Raw genomic sequence first — 12207 nt, forward strand, 5'->3', positions numbered from 1 at the left:
AGGTCAAGTCAAAAAGCAATGGGGTGAAAAGATTTCCCACATGCCAGCAGGAGGCAAGTTTAATTATTCCATGCTACTGCTCATCTCATGTGCGGTAATTAGTTCCATGACAATTCAGTTTCCAGTAAGTGGAGGTTTTTCTTTTGAAATAGAAAATCCCTACAGGATAAAGAGAAATTGTGTGGGTTTTTTTTTTTTTTTTTTAAAGTGAAACCAATGAATGGAGAATTTACAGGACCATATTTAATGACAAAGGTATTACAGTTTCCTCAAACAGACACTATACAAGAGTAGGTCAAATGATGTCAGACTAAAAGACACTGGAAACTTTTCCCCCAAATCCTACTGTTTATGAAGAAACTTATTTCATCAGAAATACTGTGTAAAAATGTATAGCGGAGATTAACCTATAAATCTACATTAAGCCTCTGACTATCTTAGACTTGTGTGACTTACTATCAGAGAACTTGAAAAGTCACAAGCACATCTCAGGTATTTCATATTGTGAACCTAACTCCATGTTTTACTTTGTTTCTAGGGAGTTACATTTTAAAAGATTGTAGATGTCCTGGATAAGACAAAGTGTGCATGTGCACACACTTGCATGTGCAAAAGGGAACTTGCACATAAGTGTCCATTTTCATAGACATTTATTTGGACATAGGCTGGCTTACATTTCTGCTTACAATAACCATGTCTCAGGAGACCCTGGATACATTGATAAAAAAATGTACTGATCATTAATCTATACTTCAGGAAAAAAATCCACTGATTTGGCACAATTTTAAAATAAAATTACAAACTGGTCAAGCTAACAATACAGATGCCATAAAAAAAAAATCAGCATATTTAGAGCACCGTAGACTTACATTCTTGTTTATGTAGTGAACACATATGATATAGTATGGGGAGTGCATACTGCCCCACTAATGCACCGGACCTGGGAGAAGCACAACTAAGGGTGAGAGGATAATTCAGCCTCAGTGTCCATTCAGTCTTTGGCATACCTGTTGACTCTACCAATAAGGATGCCAAACAGGGGAGACTTCTGTAATATGGACACTGAATCCACAGAACAAGATGGAAGCGATCCACTGATTTTATGTATGCCAAACCACCATCAGATGGCATTAAGTTTTCATAGCCACAGACCTGGAATATATTTTAAGTAGTAGACTAATGAGTCACCCATTTACTCATTATCACCAGTCACTGTATACCTAGAACTGCCTGATGCAATCCCCTGCAAAAGCTTGTTTTTAAATTTAGATACCACTAGCCATTAAAAATAGGCAAAGAGGAGGGAGAAACTTTTGTAGTGTAAAATGTAGTTGAAACATTCTTGAAATGGCTTCTCTCTGTTCCATCATTCCTCTTCTCCTTCAGGTCTTCCCCAAGAACTAGGGAGAGTATTTTCTTTTTACTTCTATCCAGTATAAAAAGTCCGGGGCATTCCATTTACCAGTAAAGAGCATTTCTGCAGCCTTGCCGGGGAATTCTTGACGCAACAGCCTCGAGATTGGGGGAAGATTACCATCATATTGTGAGAGAGCAAAAGAAAAGTGGCTTTCAAATGGAAAAGTGCAACTGAACTGGGAAAAGTACTAAGCAGGTCAGCATCATTGTGCTGTGATAAAGAAGCCCTGAAATATATGAAATGTGGTACAAAACCCTACATCCAGGCTAGCTGAGAGGTCTGTATCAGAAATAGACACTTTTTAATCATTTTTGCCTCCTAAACTGATAACCTACTTAAAAGAACAAAGAATGTCAGGCTTGTTTTCCTACTATGCAGTTTGGAGAGAAAAGCTGCATAAAACAGTTTAATGAAAAAGCGTAAAGAGAAAGATTCATCATGCTTAACACGTTGGTCTTCTCCCAGTCCCCTCCCCCCTCCAAAAATGAAGGGCATAAAAAACCCAAAGCATCCTAAATTTCTTAGCAAAATTAATCTCCCCATATGTGAGAGATATGAGACAAGAGTTGGGAGAATATGGTAATTGGAATGCAGACAGACATCCTATATTTTATAATGGAAATGCCAATAGCTCAACATTTATTATAAACACAGAATCCTTGCTGCTGCAACAGCTTCTCCCCCCTCCCCCCATTGATTTAGTGACTTTCCTGCATCCTTTTAAATCAAATGCAAAAGAATCTGCAGAATTGATTAATTTTGATCTGTTTAGAGAAAGCAATAGGGTATTCCTTAGTGTACATTAAATTAGTCACCAATAAAAAGTTACTCTATAAATTCTTAGTTTTGGACAAATCATGTTTGCTGCGGCTGCTGAACACCCTGCTACTGCTGCATGGGGAAAGGAGATGCTATTCCTAACATTTTGAGAGAAGTTCTGCTGCAAGTTGGAAATGACAAATAAGTACATGGAATGTGAATATCAGCGGCTGTTTCCAGTCATCGCTCTGCTGTTTTCTTAATGTAACATTAAGCTCAGTATAACCCATTAAGCCCAAATCTCTAAAATAAAGACAAAAATTGCGCTTTTAGCCAGCTGGCCATTGGTGCAACCACAAAACGCAGAGCCTCTTTCTGACTATTCCACTCCTTTGACAGTACCAATAAAGCTGAGTGCAAGGCAGTGTTACTCCAGTTTTTCTAAAATATTTTGGAACACATTTTTCACTAGGAAATACAAGCTCAACCAGCTCTAAAATCCAGGGCTTACTATTTAAGCTGTTAAAATTTAATGATATTTACTATTAAAAGTAAATATTTTCAGGAAGCTGGGCTTCCAACCGCCCCTTATTACAAGGGACATCCCTTATTTTTCCCATCTCTGTACAACAAGATTGGGAGTTGCTGAGTGCTGCGAAAAGCAGCAAGAAATACCCCTCGTGAATATAGGTGAGTACTGCTTAATACAATAAATAATGGGAAGAGGGATGGGATGCTTAGAAAACAGTCCCTAGTTTTTGAAGGACAATGTTGGCAACCCAGGAGACAGAATGGGATCAAAAATTTCCCCAGACTTTTCAGAAGAGCTCAGCAAAAAAAGAGCAGCAGCATTTCCTAGGCAGAATGTGAACTGATATTGGTCATGGCCTCATGTAATGTTTTGGGGATTCATCCCAGTAAGGGACTGTGTCACTGCCTGCCCTATGACTCTGGGTGCCTTAAATGCTATGGTGTCAGGGCTGAGAGCCACAGCAGCAGCAACAGCCTGTAGACAAGCATGTGGATCACACCACGGCCCAGTTACTTTTTGCAATTTCCTCCCCATTCTAAATTTCCCCCAAACAGTCTGCCGCTGTAGTGTCCAGCCTACCCCTGGAACACTCTCAGAAGTTATTGCATTTATTGCTCCCATAAAGAGGGAGTATGCTGCAGCTCTTAAGAGTGTGTCAAACTCTAGGTAAATGTATGTCAATCACAGCACTGAACTGATTTAAAGTAAAACAAAATCAATTTAAAAAAGGCATAGGTTTAAGTGACACCAAATATAAAAAATAAAAATAAAAAAGTTACAAACAAAAGTAAAACTACACTAAGACAAACTTCATTTAAGCAAGTTACAGTCCTTGCCTAAGCAGATTTCTCACCTCTGTTCAGTTCCCAGAGATTTCAGCCTCCTTGGTTGAAGGATCCACTTTTCTCAGATGTACCAGAGCTGTAGGTTCTTGTATCTGCCCAGGAATGGATAACTACAGGGTTCCCTCACCTTCATTTTGTAGCCCAGTAAATCTTTGAAATGTAACTTTTGAAAAGTAAGACTAAAGTTTCTCTCTTGGTAGGGTATAGATGCTGTGTGGTCTTCTCCCGTTTGTTAACCTTGATAGCTTTGTTTACTTTATATGGAAAAATTTACCTTCATTGTCTCTGCTTGATGACCAGGCTGGTCAAACAAACACACACATTCCTTTGTCTAGGTCAGACTGGGAATATGTGCAGCTTGCTGGACACATTTTAAGAACATAATTCTAGCACATATTTATAACTTTGTACATACCCCACACAGGGAACTATACAGTATAGAAAAGCCCTGGGCAGCAGAAAGAGATCCAGGTCTCCACCCAAGAGAGGTGACAATTGAGGAGCCAAGAGCAGAGTGGGTGCCTTCGGTGGATTATGGAGGGGAAAGATATAGGTGCAGAGGCCCTGAAGGATGACAATCTGAAAAGGGAGAACCTGTTTTTGTGTGAAAAACACCCAGCGTAAAATAGCTGACATTTTCCCCTCCATGTGGGGGCCCTGGTAAAGGTTTCACTTTACCAGGGCCCAGGCTGCAATCCCCATTACCATGGGGAAAATGTTTCATGGCTCATGAGATTGTATGCATGGAATGAGGGATTGTGGTGTGTGGGGGAGGGGGCCCATTTTACAAGTTTGTACTAGGCCCAAAAAAATTATGCTTGGGCCCTAAACGTTACAGTTCACTTTCATTCATTTGTGTAGACATGGGACTTGATGTGGCACAGTACAGGTATAGAGTGTTAAATTAAGCCAGAAGGAACCCATAGGATCACTTAGTCTGACCTCCTGGATGATGCATGCCATGTAATTTTACCAATTAATTCCTGTATTAAGGCTATAGCTAATGGTTAAACTACAGTATCTCTTTAAGAAATACATCCAGTCCTGATTTAGAGATTTCAAGTGATGGAGAATTCAACACATTCCATGGTAAGTTGTTCCAGTGGCTAATTATTCTAATTGTGAGATTAGAGTTTATTGCCTCATATGAGTCTGTCCTTGAAGGGAAGAGCAGTCCATACTATGTACAGTAATTCAGTGTCCCTGCTCCCTCTGTCCTGTTTCCTACAGTCTTCTGAATGCTGAAAGAGGAGATCGCATTCCATGTGTCCATTCTGTACGCTCAGGGAAGACGGAGATGAGCAGGGAAGAATATAATGTATTGCTATTGTTACAAAGAATGGGCAAGTTTTTTTGCACCATGGGTTATCTTCTGCATCTGAAGGCCTGATGAACAGCTCCCCATTAGTGCAAGTAGCTCTGCTCCCCAGTATCTAATGAACAATGCTTCACTGATGAACCTATTAAGGTAAAACTGTATTAATTATTGGTGTGTCAAACAAAATGTTACTGTGTGGTTTAATTGAAATACAACATATTCATTGCAGATTTATTAGCAACTGGCAGATTTTGCCTTCTAATTATGTTGAGCTTGGATTTACTTTTCCCAGCACACACATTGTGCACATGGTTCAGACAACTCAGCCAGAAGTAGTACTTTTGTTAGTCGTTCATAAGCTTTTATCCAAAAGAGTTCTGTTCCCCCCATCCCTTCTTGCACTGTTACAGTCGGTACAGCTCATTATCAAGCCTCTACAAAAATAGATTTAGCAGATCTGTTCACTCAAAGAGCATGATCGCACAGATGTTTAAACACTGTACTAACCATGGATCGTTACCCATTTGACACAAAGTAAGACTTTGTAGGCATATGGACTACTTTGAAAAATATGTCAAATGAACATTTGAGAACTTAAGTCAAAACAGGAGCAATATCCAACAAAGATAACCGTACAGTCCTGCATTCAGAAGATGTTTCTGATTTAAAAAGTGTATTTAGGTAAAAGCAACTCTAGGTTTTCTGTTCTCTGGTAAATCAAAGCAACACTATTAACTTGAAGTCATGTCCGTCCCCCAATGTAGCCCTGACTTGTGGAGATGAGAGAAATTTCAGTTACAGTTTGGCAGAGCTCTGAAGCTGTGCAGGACAGGAACCCTAGGCCTGGTCTACACTCCTGTCGACTTACTAATGTTCCCTTGCTGCAGCATCTCCATTGCTCTGCGTCAACAGGAAACACTCTCCAGTTGATGCAGCATTACTCTTTTTGGGTGGGGGGGGGGAATGAAGAGGGGGCAGAGGGGGATGGATTTACTGCATCAGTTGGAGAGCACTTCCGGGATTGATTGTGCGGGTCTCCACCGCCTGCTCAAATCAATCTGTGGAGCCCAACGCAGCCCAGCAGTCTAGACATACCCCTACTTTAGCTTTGCTTCTCCACAGCCATGCTTCAGCCCCAAAAGCATAGAAGCCCATGGGACTGATGCCTCCAGCTATCAACTCATTTTAAGAAGGGCCTAGATAACCTGATAAAATAAGCTTCCCACCCATGTACAGATAAATCTGACTATGAGTTATGTTGTCGTGGTTCACTTTGCAGTTCCACTCTCAGACTGTGTAACCATGCAGTAGTGAGCTTAGGTCCAATTCCCCTCCCTAAGATTACTTCCTCTTCCCTGTAACCATCACATCCTTGTATGCATTCCTTTAAGGGAAAGTAAAATCATCTGCTAAGCTAACAAAAAAGTAAGTAGTCTTCAATTTCCTCCTTGATTCAGGATGAACAAGATCTAAAAGTGCCTTTTAGTTTATTTGTGGACCAAATCCATCCAGTTCCCATCTTGTTCCAGAAGAGGAACAAATTAACTAGAACACACACCCAAAGTCAGAAGCAGCTAACACCTTCTTCCAGGGGGCAACTTGGACTGTGATCCCCTGCTAGCAGTGATTCCCTCTTCCTAGGAATATTCCAGGAACAGTAACTGGCTCCACCTGCTCCCAAGTGCTTCTGGTTAACCCTTGCCATCCTGCTGTGGTGCTCCACAGCTTCCTAACCTGGTCAAGCTAATGGCCCCCTTGGGACCAAGATGGGTGGCACAATCACAGGTTATAAACTAGAGCGTCCTGTTTTGAAAAGAAACTTTTCTATTGCAGGGAAGTGAATGTAAGAGGCATCTTGTGGAGACAGTTACAGCACATGTTGAGGGAATACAGAAACTAAGCTTTGAAAAACAAAATCAGTCATTATCTGCTATAATTGAAGTCACTATTTTATAAAGTAATAAAACAGTTCTTGAAATTAGAAATAATGTTGATGCAAGTAAAGTGCATCTCCTAGTTCAACAATTCTCTAGGTTTGGAAATATCCAGACCAAAGCCTTGGGGACTGAATTTTCACTGACCCTGTGGCCAGATTTATTGACCAAATTAAGCAGTCCTTACTCAGACAAAAAAAATCTCATTTTGCCTCCGTCATTGTTTGTTTTCTTTACACTACATTATATTTTCATTATTCATCTAGAGCCAAGAGGATATTGAATTTATACATGTTATAAAATTTATACAAGCCATCCATTTAGAATGCTGCTGCAAAGATTATCTTGCAGACTTGTCATTTCAACCTTGCTATCCTTCTTTGCATCCTTTTACACTGCATCAAACACAAAATCTATGTTTTCCCTTTGAAGGTCTTTCATGGCTTAAGTTTTTTCCCCCACTTCTCTCTTGCAAGAGAGAATTATCAACCCCAGCTTCTGTTTCACCAGCAGTGCCAGCGTTAGTTACTCAGTGGTCACATTTTTCCAAGTATCTTTATGCTTTCTTTTGTGATATCCCTTATGCATAAGAAGCACCCTTTAAAAAGAACAAAACAAAAAAGCCCACAAACCTACAAAGCCACTCATTATCCTCCTTCAAATCTCTCCTCAATGCTCCGCTATAGCCTAATGCCTACAGATCAGTTAATGGTTCAATAGCTAGTGTATTGTGATCACTGCTTATACTTATCCCAATGTTGGGGGAGCACAAGGCAATTTACTATTCTCTATCATCATACACTTAGACTGTAAAGTCTCTGGGGGTAAGGATTGTGTGGACAGGGCCCCAGTTTCTACTATATAACAAATATTAAATAAGATGAAAGGATCAGATTTTTCCCAAGTGTGTGCAGTAAGCTCGTCACCCCACATACAGCTAAATCTGACTTTATGAATTATATCATCATGGTGCACTTTGGAATTCCAAATTCAGTATATGCAAACTTGGTAAAATGGGAATGCGCAACATTTAAATTCCAACATTCCTACACGCCCAACAGCGTGTGACCAAGTTGTAGCAAACAAGAGTGCGCTCACTTGTATGCATGCAGTTGTAAACAGCGGTTTCTAAATTGTTATTTTTAACTGTAGTAGAGTGAAGTGTCACATCAATATTGAATGGGAGTGGGGCTCCTTATGGTACCCTCGGAGGAAGAGCTCTTACAGCATAAATGCAATTGCCCAATGTTACCTTTTGGGATCTCTCAACAAGAAAGTTTAGTCAAAGAGCAGCACCATCCACTCCTTCCAGAGGTTGCAAACACATCAAAATCCACAGTATTGAGACAGCTCATACATAGATCTAGTACTTGGGTTTTAGCCAAAACCCCCTTTGATAAACTGATCCCATGGACTGAGAAAGAACTGACTAAGGGCTTATCCCAATAAAAATTTGCTCATTTACAAACGGTCATTCTATTTCATGAGGACTCAGAGTAAATTTGCATCTGAATGTAAACAAAATGAGCTAGAGAAATTGGATTATTAAATGCAAAATGCCAAATCATTACTGATCATGCTCTAGATAAGCCCCCATTCCTAGCTAAATTGTTAAAGGAACAAACTCCAGTTTTTGTAGTCCTGTTCTGTTTAAGTCTAATTTTACTCATTTATAGACATCTTAAGTGGCAAACAAGTTCATCTAATAACATTTAGAACATTATAGTTGTGCACTGTTCACCATTATTTATGGAAGATTTGACACTGCCAACCCAGTTAGTCACTGCTCAGCTACACTTTTCATCAACATTAGTAGTTTCCTCAATAAATAGGACTCCTAACACATTTGGTGAACATTAGAAAGGAAATACTGTGTTTGCAAGAAAGAACAGTAGTAGAGCAAACACGAGCATGGCATTGTTAAATTATTATATTAATTAGTCAGTGATGTGTCATTTGCAATGTCCATCATTGTTGGGGGACAGGGGAGAAAAACAGGGGAAGTGAGAATGTGTGCACACACGTTTGAATGGGAGAGTAGGGATTATACAGTTATAAAAGTTAGAGGCCTCAGTTAACAGTCTACTCAGTACTCGAATACTTGATTCTGGGATTTAACCTATTGTATTGGCTAGGTAGTTGGAGTGACATCTTGCCATGCATTTTCTAGCCTGTGAATTTGGCAAACTGTGACCCAGACACCCATGTAGTCACATCCTACATACTAATATGATGTATACAAAATATATCTTGTGAAGTATATGACAGCTAACACTGCTTATTAATATCATTGTAAAATGGATGTGTTAATGTTGTGTGAAATTATGATTTCCCTCTGTATGATGTTAACAGAACATATTTAAGACTAGTGAGCCTGTCCTAGGTAAAGATGATAAACACGTCTGTCCTAGACAAAGGAATGTAGATTTACCTCAATTTTAACATTAGCTGTAAACAAAGGCAGCAAGCTAAACCAGTGGGGGTTATCCTGATCCTGAACTTGAGAGAGGCTTAATATGGCTCCTGCATCCCAGAGAGACACAGGAGACTGAATCGCCAGGAGGTCTTCCTGACAATAGCTTCCTTTTGGGGAGATAAGGAAGACTTGATCTTTCACCTAGGGAAGCCAGCAGCCTGGCCTTCTGTGGCAGGTCAGGATGAGAGAAGAGGGGAAAAAAAAACAAAAAACCCCAAAACAACCCAGCCATGGCTGAAAGACTGGGAAGAAATCTACTTTGAACAATGATTGGAGCTTGTTAAATTAGCTCTTAGCCATTAAAAGCATTTTACTTCTGTTTGCTTGTAACCATGTTTTGGTCTTTATCCCTTGTACTTAACTCAGGTAAAGCCACTTGCTTTTTGATTAAATAGGATTGTTTTGCTTTTAATCTAAAACCAACCAAGTGCTGTATTGGAATTGAAGTGATAAACTATGCTTTCGTCTCTTTAAAGGATCAGTGGACCCGACTTCCATGAGCGTTCCAGAAGAGGACTGGACACACTTCAGGGCAGGCAGTTTTGGGGAGAATTGGGACTGAGTGTGTGTTAGGGATCACCATGCTAGTGGTAACCATGACTGGCTGAGACCACGGTGGTGCTGGTCTTGGGGAGGAAGGCTGCCAGGGTCAGAGCGCTGAACCAGGGTGCACAGCACACCTTCATGCTTGTCTGATGGCTGTCAGCATCCAGTCTGTGAGCTGCAGCAGCAGAGCAGTTAAGGCACCCTGGTGTATAGGACAGGCAGTGACAACCCTTACTGGGCTGGGTTGAACCCTAAGAGTCACACAAAGATATCATTTCTGACAAGCAGATGCTTTCACAGGCTGTGAGTTTGTTACACAATGGCTAGAGCAAGTCTTGAAATATTTGACTAGTTTTCTCAAGGACCATTTGGTTTTAAATATAAAGACTAAAGACAGTTTCACAAAGATGAGCCTGACTTGCAATGTGCAAGATTGGCTTCCCCAATTTCTGCAGGGACAAAGAAAGATCAATTTCATTTCCAAACAAGATTATGAAGACAGGCAAGAAGGAATCAGCACATAGCCACCTACTTACATTTTACAGTAGTTAGAAGAGCAATTTATGCCTTCAAACTTAGACAATGATTCTTCTATTGAGGGCCAGATTCTGCCAGCCTTTTCATAAGAGTGCTTTACGATGCAAGGACTAATTCCAGAGAAACATACTACTCAATGTGGAAAGGTGCCAGGTCCTTAAAGATTTATGAGTTTTGAATATCACTCTTATTACAAAATTTTCTTATTTCCGGCAAATCAAATTATTGATGGACTTTTTATGCTTGTGAACATGTAAGCATTGACTTTATATTACAATGCCAAGAAGTGTTAAAAGTCATCCAGGAAAACACAATGTGTGATTGGGGGGGGGGGGGGGAAGAGTCTTAAAACAATGGAACAATCAAAAAAATGAAAACAGTTTGGAACAATATAGAGCCTTGTAAATCTAAAAAAGGTTAGGTTTTTCTATTATATCTGTCTGATCTACTAGCACATACTTGGATAACTAACAAGTTATGTTTGAAAAAACCCTCACATTCAATACATTTTGTAGGCTCCCCGAAAGGAAGAATTAAAAGGCTGAGAAATCTGGCTATATAAATCCCAATAATTATAGATGTTTCCATCCCAAGAACTGAAGGAAAAAAGTTATTTTTACCTTCCTAAGATGTATAGATCACAGCAGTCATTATATTCAAATTGGTATCAAAGCACAAATTCAGAGCACAGTGGTTCTCAGCCATTCCAGACTACAGTACCCCTTTCAGGAGTCTGATTTGTCTTGCATATCCCAAGTTTCAACTCACTTAAAAACTACCTGCACATGGTATAGTGCTTAGAAAAGGTTTTTCATTTTAAGCTGGCAAATCTGGAACTCAAAACTTTCTTTGAAAAAATTTTACTGGCTTATCTGCATGCTCGTTTGTCTTCAAGTGTTGTTGCAAATGCACCTGCTTCATACTGTTATATGATAGAGTTTTTCTCTGCAAAAGAAACACGAAGCTTGAGGTGGACTGCTATTTATGTGAATCCAAAAGCAATATATTCCTTGCAGAACTAACTATTTTTCCCCCAGTCATTTTCAATTTCTTACAACACTGTTGCCACTATCGCCACTTCCAGCTCCTTGTTTAAAAAAAAAAACAAAAAAAAAAACCACCCCCCCAAAAAACACAAAAAAACAAAAACAAAAACAAACAAACCTCTATTCACTTTTACATTGCAACCACATACACATCATGACAACTTCAACTGCACTAACATACACATCCATAAAGGACATAAAACGCATGTTTCACACAGAGTTCATACACACACGTTACATTGTTGTATAATGCAGTATAAACAAGTAATTGTCTGTATAACATTTTAGTTTCTACTGATTTCGCTAGTGCTTTTTATGTAGCCTGTTGTAAAACTAGTCAAACATCCAGATGAGTTGATGTACCCTCTGGGGGTATGCAGAGATCTTCCAGGGGGTACATGTACCGCAGCTGAAAACCACTGGCATAAGAGATCTGTGTTGAGGTGTTCTCTTCCAAGATCCATTTGTTACCCAGTATACTGCCCTTTTCCCATTCTCCAAGTTCCCTGGGGCAATGGCATACTGACAGGGAGGGTGAGGGGGGAGCCAAGCCCCTAGGTGCCAGCCTGGGTGGGAAGGGGGGCACGCTGGCCAGGCCCTCCACCATGCACAGGGAGGGGGGCATACAGGAGGTTCTGAGGGAGAGAGGTGGGCAAATGCAAAGGGCAGCAGCTTGCCAGAAAGTCCCTGGAGAAGGAGGAGGAGGAAAATGGCATGTGTCCCCCCCAGGTACAGATCTCCCCTGGGCAGCTGGGGGATGGCACCATCTGGTGGTAGCCAGGGACTCTTCCTGTCCT

At 40.3% G+C, this 12207-nt stretch overlaps 1 long non-coding RNA gene across 1 annotated transcript in view; it reads right to left on the reverse strand.

Annotated features, from left to right (window-relative positions):
* The window catches only part of LOC137166342 (uncharacterized), a 51838-nt gene that overhangs the window by 38904 nt on the left and 727 nt on the right, over positions 1-12207 (reverse strand). The window lies entirely within an intron of this gene.

This window comes from Emydura macquarii, unplaced genomic scaffold, assembly GCF_026122565.2.
Source record: "Emydura macquarii macquarii isolate MOO-44397 ecotype Brisbane River unplaced genomic scaffold, CSIRO-AGI_Emac_v2 contig_2834, whole genome shotgun sequence".
NCBI lineage: Eukaryota > Metazoa > Chordata > Testudines > Chelidae > Emydura > Emydura macquarii.